General features: G+C 41.3%; 1 pseudogene; it reads left to right on the forward strand.

The window, feature by feature from the left end:
- The first annotated feature begins 349 nt into the window (after window positions 1-349).
- On the forward strand, window positions 350-1,249 carry LOC101654219 (annotated as a pseudogene).
- The last annotated feature ends 11,493 nt before the right edge of the window (window positions 1,250-12,742 follow it).

A 12,742-nucleotide genomic window follows, 5' to 3' on the forward strand; every position in this document is an offset into this window, starting at 1 on the left:
AGAATAAATATCTAACTTTTTGAATCTTCCAATTTATGAACATGATATAGTTTTCCAAATATTTATGTCTTCTTTATTTCCTGTCTATGTTTGTGGTTTTCAGTGTTTAACTTTAGCACATTATTTTTTATATTTATGCCTAGATATTTGATGTTTAAAAAATATTATTGCTCTGACAGCACTGAAGTGCTTTGAGCTGGAGCCGGAAACAAAGGAGCCACGTGGAGCGGGGCTGGGAAAGAGCTCGCTGGCCCACTGCCAGAAGATTCCAGCAGTAGGAAGCACAAGTGTCAGTTGAATTCCATCCAGGGACCAGGCGCCTGGGACCCAAGGACCAGGTTTAGCAATGATGGCTGGAGCCCCTCTCGGAAGTTCCGGGAGAGTCATCGGTCGTCCCCCGCTCCTGGCGTCTCTGGCCCCCAGCCTTCCGTCCCGCAGGAAGTGGGCATCCAGAATAAAAGGCCAAAAAGGTGGCGTTGCAGCGTCGGGCGGTGACAGCGAGGGTGATGACAGCAGGGACATTCCCCTGGAATGGCTCAGGCCACAGGAGGAGAAAGGGCAACCTGCCCAAGGAGCCTGTCCAGATGCTCTGAGATGGGCTGTACGAACAGAGATCCAATGCTTAACCCTCAGAAGAAGAAAAATATGACCGTCCAACAACGACACCTATCCACACTACAGGTCTGTAACTGTTCATCAAGGCCCGCCGCAGGCTGTCCCTAGCATGCTGAGAAAGGATGACAAAGATCTCTATCGGTTCACAATTTCTCACGGTGGGGCCAAGATTTCTGAAGCTAACTAGGGGGAGTCCACAATTCGCATCCCAAATGACATGCCAGCTCTAGAGGAGGGCACATGTCATTCCTGCGCAGCCGGACCCAGGCCCACCCTCGGGATGCCACTGTCTCCTCAGCTACAGTCCATGGGATCAATTTTGGCTCCGCAATCAGCGATCTGCCATCCCACAGTGACTGCATGAAATGATGTGCCTTTCTGGTTCTGCCTGTCAGTGGGCGTGGGACAAAACACAGATCTACAGCAGATGGCAGCCAGCAACTTTACAGACACCTCTCTCATGTTCCCAGGGGACCGCTGTCAATCTGGACCAAGTACAAATACACAAAGTGGTCTTTTTTCAGCACGCCTCCTCCTACCCCACCGGACCTCAAGCAGAATTTCAGCTTCTAGTGGATGTTGCCCTCAAAAAAGGGCAGCCGAGCTGGAGCCTCAGACAAAGCTTATGGCTTAACCCCTTTCCAAGCAAAACACTTCTCACAAGTGTCATGACTGACAGGACGATGGCAAACGACAGGCTATTCTGTTACATAGTTTTTAAGGAATATTTCCACCTGGGATTGCTAAAATAAAGGTCCCTGTTACTGAGATGTCTTCAAGGGAATACAGTCATTCCAAGAACTATAAACTCAAAACTACTGTAGAAGCAAAGGGTTTTATTTTTTCAATGTTTCTTGGTAGATTATTTATAATGTGAGATGGTTCCCAAGATCATATGATTTCCCCCCCTTCCCTCCCTTGCCATCTCTTCCGTGTGTGTGTGTGTGTGTGTGTGTGTGTGTGTGTGTGTGTGTCTTTTCAGACTGTGCAATATGTAGAGAAGTTATCACATCTTCTTATTCCGATGTGGAACAGGATGCCCACGTGCATCTAATTAATACATTTTCAACTTTTTCCCCAAGCAAGTATGAGTCTAGCTGATCTGATGAGGCCTCTTTTTCATGACATAATAAACCATTTCCTTAAAATAATGTGATAGTTGTTAGATCTGTCCAATTGGATCTGATTCCTATCAGCCCTGTGCAGAACAGAACAACCCAGGACTCAGGCCTGTGCCCTCCTCACAGTTGTTGATGTATTTGTGCCAGTTATTGCAGCCAATGTGCCAATCCATCTTCTTTTTCCCTGACCCACTGCTATTATGATTTGTTTCATTTTAACTTAAATAGAATAATTCGTTTCCTCACGTGTGCTTTTGTTAACATGCAGTTTTAGACACATGGAATGCTTTTCTTTGTCTGCCTACCTGCCTGATACCCTTCTTTCCAAGTACCACATTCTTTGGGAAGCCCTTCTCTGTCTTTCTAAACGGATTTAGTCATCTAATTTCTATTGCCATAGAGGTCAGCATCTGTAAGGGTCCCTGCTATAACAAAAATCTTGCCACATTTATCTGTTTATCGTCTGTCTTAAAACTAGTCTGAGCTCTTTGAGTGAGGTGGTTATATATTTAGCACCTATAACTCAGTAAATGTTGAATGAATGAGTCAGAATAAAGACTCATAAGCTAAATAAGGACATGGAGCCTCGATGAACAAATAATAGAACTCTAAAGTTGCGGGATTCTGAGGGGTCATTTAGTTCATGTATTTTGTGAATTTCTACTATATTAGGGTACAACCAACATGCAATGAAGTAGTCTAGTTTTGGCCATAGACGGATATGATACCCTGTATGCTACTGTGTCCATTAGCTTTAAATGCTATTGAATTTTCATTCAAATTGAGGAACATTGTGAATTTTCTACTTGAGCTATAATGATTTAGAGTCAAACCTGTATGGCTAATATTTTCTCCCCTTCTTTAATTATACATGCCCAGTTGGGATCATGTTTTGTTGTCGTTGTTGTTAGGTGCTATCAAGCCGGTTCTGACCCGCACTGACTCTATGCACAACAGAATGAAACACCGTGCTATCCTCATTATGTTTTAGGATGCTTATGTTTACATTTGTCCTAATTAATATTCATTGATATGCAGATTTATGGATAATTAAGTCTGACTCAAATGTGAAAGCTGGAAACAAGAAAGATCTCTAGTTAGAAAACATGGCATTGTAATAGAAACAACATCGCTGATTGTATGATGTCATTTTTCAAGATCAATGACTTACTTATTCATCGCAAATAGCTTCTTTCAATAGTATAAATGGTGACTCTACACATGGAGCTCGCCAGATGGAATTCACAGCAAGCAAAGAGACTGTATTTGTAGACAGATAATGGAATGGAGTAGTTCAATGTCATAAATCAGATAATGGAATGTAGTAGTTCAATGTCATAAATCAGAACAAGGCCAGGTAGTGATTATAAAATAGACCATCAATTGTTTGCATATAAGTTCAAGTTGAAGTTGAAGAAAATTATAAGAATCCTATGACAGCCAAAGTATAACTTTGAGTATAAGCCCATAAACCTACCTTAATTTAAAGATCACTTCAATAATACATCTGGTGTATTGAAGGCTAATGACAAAACTGCATGCCAGATGAATTATGGAATGGCCCAAAAAGCATCTGTCATAGATAAGACTGAGTGTCTAATTGGTTGGGCCAGTAGTCTAAGTGATTTGGCATTTGAAATGTAGTTACCTTGGGCAAATCCAGTCTGAATCCAGGCAGGTTTCAAGTCAGTGAGACAAATAATAAGCTGGAGGCTAATCCCGACTTGTGTAGCTTCAGCAGGAAGATCACAGGTTACAGCGGTGGTTACAGATTAGGTTAAATAATTGGATAAATCTAAGGTAAGCAGGTCAGGCTAATGATTGGAGAGGTGAATGAATTCAAAGTCAGAAGGTTAGATGGCAGGCTGTTGATGGCTCCTGGAGTTGGGAGGCAATATGGCAAGTTCTTGACTTAAGTCCAAAGAACCAGAAACTCATGAACCAGATGCAGGATGCAGATTTAACAAAAAGCAAGCTTTTCCATTGCATCCACTTATATAGGAAGTAAGCCACACACCCCAGGAAACGTCCTTCCAATTGCATCAGGACCTGAGTAAGGGGTTCCATTCCACTCTAATCTTACAGTTGATTTGCTGCTCACTGAAGAGCTTGGTTCTCTAGAAAAACTAAACCGGTGATGCAAGTATGTGTATATATATAGAAAGAGATTTATATGGAGAAATGGCTCACACAGTTGTAGAAGTGGGTAGGTTCAGTCCAGTTTTAGTCCATGTTCAGATGTAAGCTTGGGACCTTTCCTGTCTCCTATAGGTGCAGGGGCTGACAACCAGGAAGCAGGAAGATGAAGCAGGATGACCACAGGCTGGTGGATACAGAGCTTAATTACTGAGGTCAGCCAAATGAATCCAAGTAGAGCAGTCTGCTGATGGTTCTTGGAACTGGCAAGTGATATTCTGAGAGGTTGATGAACCAGATGCAGGATTCAGACTGATTAGAAGTGAGCTCGCTTCCACACGGTGTCAATCTGTACTAAATGAGACCTATGTCAATTGCATCAAGACTGTTGGAAGTTATACTCTATCTTCCCACACCTACTTTACTGCTTCAAAGAAGATCCAATCATGGAGTTGACCACACTGTGTTAGATCATATCATGGAAGAATTCAGGCCCAGCTATCACAGATTTCATTAGGGAGTTGATCACAATGTGTTATATCACATCATAGGGAATTACTAGGTTTAAACTGCCAAAGCATTGAGAATCCTGGCCCAGCCAAGTTGACACAAAACCTAACTATCACAACCCTCCATGCTGAGATTGATACATATAATTGATATGAGATTTGCTATGAGAAGCCCATCAATTGAAGGTACATTTCTTAATCCTGACTTCTTTGGTCTAATTACATTTAGATGTGAAGTATTATCCTAACCATTCTACAAGTTAGCTTTTCTGACTTTTAGACAATAATAAGAGACTTTCTTAGGCAGGTTTCTCTCAAGAAGAAAACTAGTGCCAAATATATATATTTGGAGAGAAAGAGAGATTTTTATCAAGAAAATGGCTCACACAGAGGTAGAAGTGGGAAAATTCAAGTCCATGGGTCAGATGTTAAGCTTGAATCTTCTCCTGACTCCAGTAGCTGTAGGGGCTGATGAACTCAAGATCAGTAGGAAGCTGACAGACAGGTGGCTGCAGAGATAAAAGGATCCAAAATCAGCAGGTTAGACTTGTGGCTGCTAAAGTGAATAAATCCAAGATAGGCAGGTCAGATGACAGGGTGCTGATGACTCCCAGGATCAGCAGGCAAAATGGCAGATTGTTGGCTTTCCAAAGAAACAGAAATCAATGAGCTACTTGCAAGATAGAGATCTAGCAAAAATCAGGCAAGCTTTTCCACAGCATCCACTTATGTTGGAAGCAGGCCACACCTTGAGGAAGCATCCTTTCCATGGATTGGACTAGGGCTGTGATCTGAGTGAGGGTGTTGCATCTCACTCTAATCTTAAAACTGACTGACTATTCATAACAGGTCCCATTATTGAGTTGATTACATATTATATCATGGGGGATACTGAGAATCCTGGCCCAGCAAGTTGACAGAAAAACCTTACTGATCACAGAGGCACTGGTGACTCAGTGGTAGAATTCTCACCTTCATGGGTTAAGCACAGGTCTGATTCTCAGCCAATTCCCCTCATAGGTAGGCACTACTCATGTGCCAGTGGAATATTGTTTGCTGCTACGTGTGGTCCTAATCAGATTTCAGAGGAGTTTCTAGACTAGGATGGCCTACAAAGAGAGGCCTAGGATCTGCTGATGACAATTAGTCAATGAAAACCTTATGGATCACAAACGGGAACTTCAGCCAATTATGAGGATGACCAGACCTGGGCAGGGGTTTGTTATAAGTCACAGTGAGTTGGTGGCCTGCTCAACAGCCCCTAACAGTAACAACACATATTGGCATACACTATAACCTCTTTAAAACCATTCTTCATTTTCATATATGTACATAAAGTATTAGTAAGAAACAAATCTGTCTTAGTGCCCCTGTAACAGAAATACCACAAGTGAATGTTTGTAAATAACAGAAGTGTATTTTATCACAGTTCAGGAGGGTGGAATCCAGAATTCAGGATATTGGCTCTAAGCAAAAGCTTGAATTGAATGATAGATGAATTAGATGGCAATAAAAAGGTTTAATATTTCCCCTACTTCAGTAAAATACCGAGAAAGAAATAAAACCATAGTTTTAATACCCTCAAGTCCTAGAATCTGTGACTATTAGATCAAATATCAATGCTAGAGAGTTAAGCCAATGTCTGGAATGTAATTTTCTTTATGCCTCTACCTGCCTTCCTTCTAGCTATAATAGAGAAGAATTTTGTAAAACATATTTTTTAAAGAATATAAAAATAGAAACCTGGCAATTAGACAGTAAGCAAAGTAAAATAAGAACAATCAAGCTGCATTAAGGCATAATTCCAAGCACAAATACCGAAGAACAGAACATAGTTTGTTAAAAAGGCATAATTTAAAGGCACAATATTTCCCAATGAGGCAGACAACCAGAACATTGAATTTACAAGGAAGGCCCAAGACACAACTCAGGGCAGAGTAAGCTTTCCACAGAGCAAAGCACATCAGAGTCTCAGAGGCCTGATTCTTTGTACTGCCCCAGACCCTGACAGTACAACACTGTCTCACTGTGTGGCTGGTCCCTAGCTACCGACAAAACGAATGGAGGTGGGACAGGTATGGAGAGAATGAGGGGGCCCAACTCACATTTAAGAGCATTCAAAGGAAGCACAGATTCTCGGACCTCATCCACCATCCACAAAGTCTCCTCAAGTCTCCTCTGAGAAATTACAGACCTTCAAATGGGCTGTTTCAACTCATCGTGCCTCTCGATGACACAGCAGATCTACCTCATAGGGTTTGCTATGCTGTAATCTTTTAAGGGCAATTCATCAGGTCTCTCTCCTACAGAACTATTTGGTTAAGCTTGAATGACAAACATTTTAGTGATCAACCAACACTTAACCGTTGTGCCACTAGGGCTCCTTTCTGATGGGCTCTATTCCTAAATACCTTGGGGTCTATCCAGTCTCTATGCAAACTCATACATCTCATTTCACAAATGAGGAAAACATGGACAAGATAGGTCTGATTTGCCATATAGAGTTTATCAAGCTATAATTGCTATGAAAATGTATCTTGCCTTTGTTGACAAGTGGTTTGGTGATTGAAGCTGCATCCCTAAAGCAAGGGGAACAGAAAATCAGAAAACAAATGCGATTGTTAAACTGCTGCAGGGGACCATGACCAGGAACACAGGAGTGGAAGGAATACTGAGAAGTTTGGAAAGAGAGAAAGAGAAGCAAAAACTGGAAGCCGCCTGAACAGTATGGTCTGGTGTGGACAGGATTTGACTTGTGTGAAGAGTCCTGCCATCCCTTATGCCTGCTCTACCTGATTGCTCTCTATGAATTGGAATTTTGTGCGGAACTAAGGAGAAAGGGGCAGAATCCCACATGTGGGATAACACAAGGAAGATAAAGAAATCAGAGTCCTGTAGAAGCAGCCTTTCAGAGCCCGTGTGAAACAAGAGCCCTTAAGCATCAGGAAACATGCCGCCATCTTGGATCCTGATGATTTTAAGTGATCAGTGAGGTCACAAAAGAAACAAAATCCAAGTCTTTTTAAAAACTGGAGATGATTAATATAAATTGAGCGCTTCATGTTTCAGACCCAATGCCAGGCAATTTAGAAGCATTGTTGCCTTTGATTGCATAACCCTATGGGTTTAGAACTCTTATCCTTACCTTTGTTTACAAATGAGAAAACTGAGGCAGTAAATGGGTCCTCCATCACGAAGTGACCAGGCCAGGGTTTTCTCCCAGACTGTCAACTCCAGAGTCCAATTCTTCTCTGCAATGTTTCAGAGCTTTCTTTTCGGAATCCACTGGCCAGAGTGGCTCAGAGCTAAGAGACTATATGATTTACAAAACTTTCCTTATTCAAGTTCCCCAGGCCTGTCTCTTTCCAAATCATAAGAGTTTATGTCTGGGTTACAAAAGCAGGTTTTTAAAAAGAAGGTAACCATGGGGTACACATATTCATAGGTACTGCATCCCACCCTCAGGGACACTGCTTCTACCTGGGGGAAACTTCTTCTGTGGACACCATTCTTATATTACTTGTTTTTTCAGCTATGTTTGACCCAATTGGTTTCAGCTCCTTAAAACCCAACTTGGCTCTAAGGACATCCCTCCTGATGTTCCTCACCCAGGTGACACTTTCTCAGTCTCCTGGGCTCTTCTACCCATGAACAATTTTTAAAAATTTTAAAAATATTTTGTTGTATTTTCGGTGAAAATATACACAGCCAACCATGTTGATATTCAACAGTTTCTACACATAAAGTTCACTGACATTATTACATTCATTCCTCACCTTATGTCAGCATTCTCAAGGTTGACATCGTTTACTGTCTGAGCTAACCTGTTATTCAGTTCAAAAATGACTGTAGGGCAAAGTTATGGTTCAAGGTTAAAACAGTATTCACCTATTTCCTTTGTCCTTGTGGAGCTATGTTTCCTTTTTAACTTATCTTTTAAAAATTAATTGGTTTATTTCTTTTTGACAGTCTCACCAACATACAATTCACATATCAAACATTTCACTAGTTTAATAACTTTTTAAGAGTTATACAACCATCACCATGATCAATTCCAGGACATTTCCTCTTCCGTGTGCTTGCTGTTAGCTCTCCACTTCCCACCCACTTCCCTTGCCATGTTTCCTTGAAACTACAAATCCAGCTGTAGTCTCTATAGGTTTATCTAGCCTGGGTTTCAAATACAGAAAAACATACAAAATCAAAACAAAGCACAAGCCAACAGCCCAACCACAAAAACAAACGAAACAAGAAAACCTCAATCAAAACAAAGTAGGAAATATTAAGATCTGGGAAAGTATACATTGAATCAAAAGCGAGATCAAATGACAAAGTGTCACATTTTGGCCTAACTGCAACTGTAGTAATAGGTCCAGCAAGGCACTCTGTCTGATAACAAGGCCTTTCTCATCCCTGGTCCACAGAGGGCATTCACCTAGGCTTAATCCTCATCGGTGACCCTGCAAATGGATTTGAGGCTTTCACAGTCATCTATAGCCTTCTGCAAAACTGATGTTGAGAATTTAGGCTTTAATATTGTTCCCTCCACTGGGTGTGGCTTTTTTACTTACAGTTCTTGGATCATATGTGTTTCTTTCATGTCGACTTAACTGATGCCTCACTTAGATGGCTGCTTGTTGTAAGAAAAGTCTTAAAAAATAAAGAAAGAAAAGAAAAGTCTTTAAGACTCTAGATGGTATTTTTTTCTAATAGCCAGGCACCATCTGCTTTCTTTACCACACGTTGCTATAGTACCCATATGTTCAGTGGTCACTTCATCCACCCATGAACTGTTAATGGTGGAGTGGCTTAGACCAGACTCGCTTCTCCGTTTTTTCCTCACACTATCTCTCACCTGCACTCATTCAGCACCAGGGTTCTAAAAGCTATCACAACCTGCACCTCTCCCTGGAATGCCAGGCTCTTGCACCCATTTGCCTAATTTATAGCTTTACTCTGAGGTCCAATGAATTTCTCAAACTGTACCCGAAAAATGTGAAACAAGACCCCCTCACCCTGTTCATTCTATAGCTGGAAACTCTTCCTCCATTTGTTCTGGGTAAAATCTCATTGTCATTCTTGTCTCCACCCTTTTCTCTCATAAGCCACCAACCACCAGCAAATTCTGTGTCTGCCTTTGAAAAGCCACACTGAAACTGACCATTCTCACCAATCCCACGATCCTGAATTGTCCTCAATGTTCATCTGGGCTCCTACAGCAAAGCTCCTAAATGGGCTTCTCATTTCTACTCCAGCTAGTCTAATTCTCTACACTTTTTCCAAGATGATTTGTAACAAAGGAGTCAGATCTCCACTCAAAATTGTATAATACAAACTATATCCTAGAACAGTCTACAGAGCTCTAGAGCAGTAGTTCTCAAGCTTCCTAATGCTGTGACCCTTTCATACAGTTCCTTATGTTGTGGTGACCCCCCCGACCATAAAATTATTTTCGTTGCTACTTCATAACTGTAATTTTGCTACTGTTATGAATCAGGTGACCCCAGTGAAAAGATCATTTGAGCCCAAAGGGGTCGCGACCCACAGGTTGAGAATCACTGCTCTAGCGTCTACTTTCCTGCAGCTCTCCCTCACAGCATTTGTGGTAGTTACATAATCTGTTGTCAATTTGAGACTTAAGAGTGAAGGGGTGGAGTTTAGCCTGTCAATCAGGTCACAGCTTGATGATCTCATTTGGAGGCGCTAAGGAGGTAAATAGCTCGTTGCAGCTGGGACACACGCTCACTCCCTGTGAAACATTCCTGTGGACAAGATACATGAAGCTATTCTAGAGCCCTGGAGCTGAAGGAACCACGTGGAGATCTCTGCCAGCTAGGAGATGCTTCCACTGTCACTGAATCCACAAAACTTTCCACCCACTGGCCTGTGATCTTCCTGCATTCAGCTTCATTGCATATGTTGTGTGAGTCTGAAGAGGAACTTATAGATTGGTATTGGACATATGGGCTACTATCAGACCTATGGACTTGATCTGGACTGAGCTGGGATGTTTCCTCAATATTCAATTGCTCCTGTATATAAAGCTCTTATACACATATGAGTACCTCTAGATTTGTTTCTTTCTTCCCCAGCACACTGGCTTCCCTGCTACTCGTGGACCATCTGATCATGCTCTGCACGCATTTGCTATTTCTCCTTCAGACTGTTCTCCCCTCAGGCAGAGCTGCACTGCTTAGTCCTCACCCCCTCCAACTCTCTGCTCAGAGGACCTATTTGACCTTTATTTAAAAGATCACTCCCTATTTACCTTCCCCACTTAATTTTTCTCTATAGCACTTCTTAATGCTTGACAATTAATATTTAACATGCTTGTTTATTTTATTTCCTTAATTAGTTGTCCCTAACAGTAAAGGCTTTGTTTTGCTTTCTGTTTTATATACTTCTATCTCCCCAGCACTTAGAGCAGTGTCCAGGAAATTATAGCTGTTTAATAAATCTTTGTTGAATTAATTCTAATATTTAACCAAAAAAGTACAAAAATCTGAACACATGCAGGATTTTGGGGGGTTGGGGATTTTTAAAAAATTAAGTTCTGTCTCAGTAATTCCATTAATAGGTGTTTACCTGAGAAAAATGAAAAAAAATAAATAAATAAAAGACTTGTCCAAGAGAGTTTATCGCAACCTTATTTCTAGTAACATCAAATTGGAAATAAGTCAAATGCTCATCAGCAAGCGGCTGATTAAATAAACTATGGTACAATACTCAAATGGAAAATTACAGAGGAAAAATCAAGCTGCTGATACAGCATGCATGAATATCAAAAGTTCATGTTGAGCAAAAGATCAAACCCACTGCCATTGAGTAGATTTTGACTCCTCGTGACCTTATAGGCCCCATAGGGTTTTCAAGGCTGTAATTCTTTGCAAAGGCAGTCGGGTCAGAGCTCCTGGTGGATTTGAACTGCTTTCATATCACTGCACCACAGAAACCAGGAACAAAAAGATACATGTTGTTTGATTCTATTTTACAGGATTTTTAAAGAGCAGGTAAAACTAATTCTATTGATAGAAAAGAGAGGAACGATTGCTTGGGGGTAAGGGGTGAGTGAGGTCAAGGGAATTGGCAGTAAAAGAGCTAAGGAGATATTCTGTAGTGATGGGAATGTTCTTTAGCTTGTTTAAGGTGATGATTAGAGATATGCAAGCATTACCAAAACTCATCACATGGATCTTTTAAATTAGTGCATATAAACAATATCTCAATTATCCAAACACCTCTTTTTGAAATATCTACCCCAAAAATGTTGGAGATTTTTTTTTCTTTTGGAAAATAGTGTGATTTTGAAATTGAATGCTGAGGGACCTCTGTTTCTGCAAAGGTAATGGGGACAGTCAAGGTACAGTGCGTACCTGATAGCATTTTGTCAGGATTAAATAAGATACTAGATATAATAGGATCCTGGTGTGGAATCACCTTGCAAACAGCAATTAGACATTTGGGCCTGATTCCTGAGCCGCGTTCAGTAAATGACGTTTACCTAAATTGGCTGGAGAATCACACCTGTAACTAAATCTGGAACACCGAGGTTTGGGGGCCTCCTGATGGACCGGGTGCATTCTTTGAACAAAGGGATGCTGCCCTGAGCCCTTCTCCGAAGCAGTGGCAATGGTGGCCGCAGCTGGAGAGCTGCAGAGCAGCAGTAGAGCCTCAGAAAACACTAAAGGTGGCAGCAGGGAAGAGACTGGATCCGGTAGAAAGTTGTAACACAGTGATGGCTGGGACGCCTCTAAGCAGTGTGCCACCCACCGCACAGAGGGCTCCCTGGGAACTGCTATGATGCTGGATTACAGGTGGGGTCAACCTAGAGTAGCAAGGGCCATCCAAGATTTGGACTGTCCAGGAGCTGTCTTGAAGCCTTTTCTAGCTGAAGAATTTCCTGGTTGAAAAGTTTTCTGATGGATGAGAATGAACATACCGTGTATACTTGTGTATAAGCTGAGTTTTTCAGCACATTTTTAATGCAGTTTTTGTGGTATAATTAGGTGCCTCGGCTGATATTCAGGTCGGCTTATACTCGAGTATATATGGTAGGTGTTCAGGAACAGTAAGCAAGGTGTCTGTGAGGTGCAAGTGGGATCAATCACCTTTTGAAATGTTGAGATTCTATGCTAGGATCAAAATCAGATGTTGCCTAATGCATACCATAATTTCTGATTATTTATATCCTCTGTTCATTTTCTTCTCTATTATATTAAAGAAACCTTGGTAGCAAATGGTTAAGCACTCAGCTGCCAATAAAAAGATTGATGGTTCAAATTCACCAGAGACTGTACAAAAGAAAGACATACAGTTTCTGTAAAGAGCATAACTTTGGAAATTCTATGGGGTGATTTGACT

This window comes from Echinops telfairi, unplaced genomic scaffold, assembly GCF_000313985.2.
Source record: "Echinops telfairi isolate 266 unplaced genomic scaffold, ASM31398v2 ScPeMD7_7424;HRSCAF=8462, whole genome shotgun sequence".
Lineage (NCBI taxonomy): Eukaryota > Metazoa > Chordata > Mammalia > Afrosoricida > Tenrecidae > Echinops > Echinops telfairi.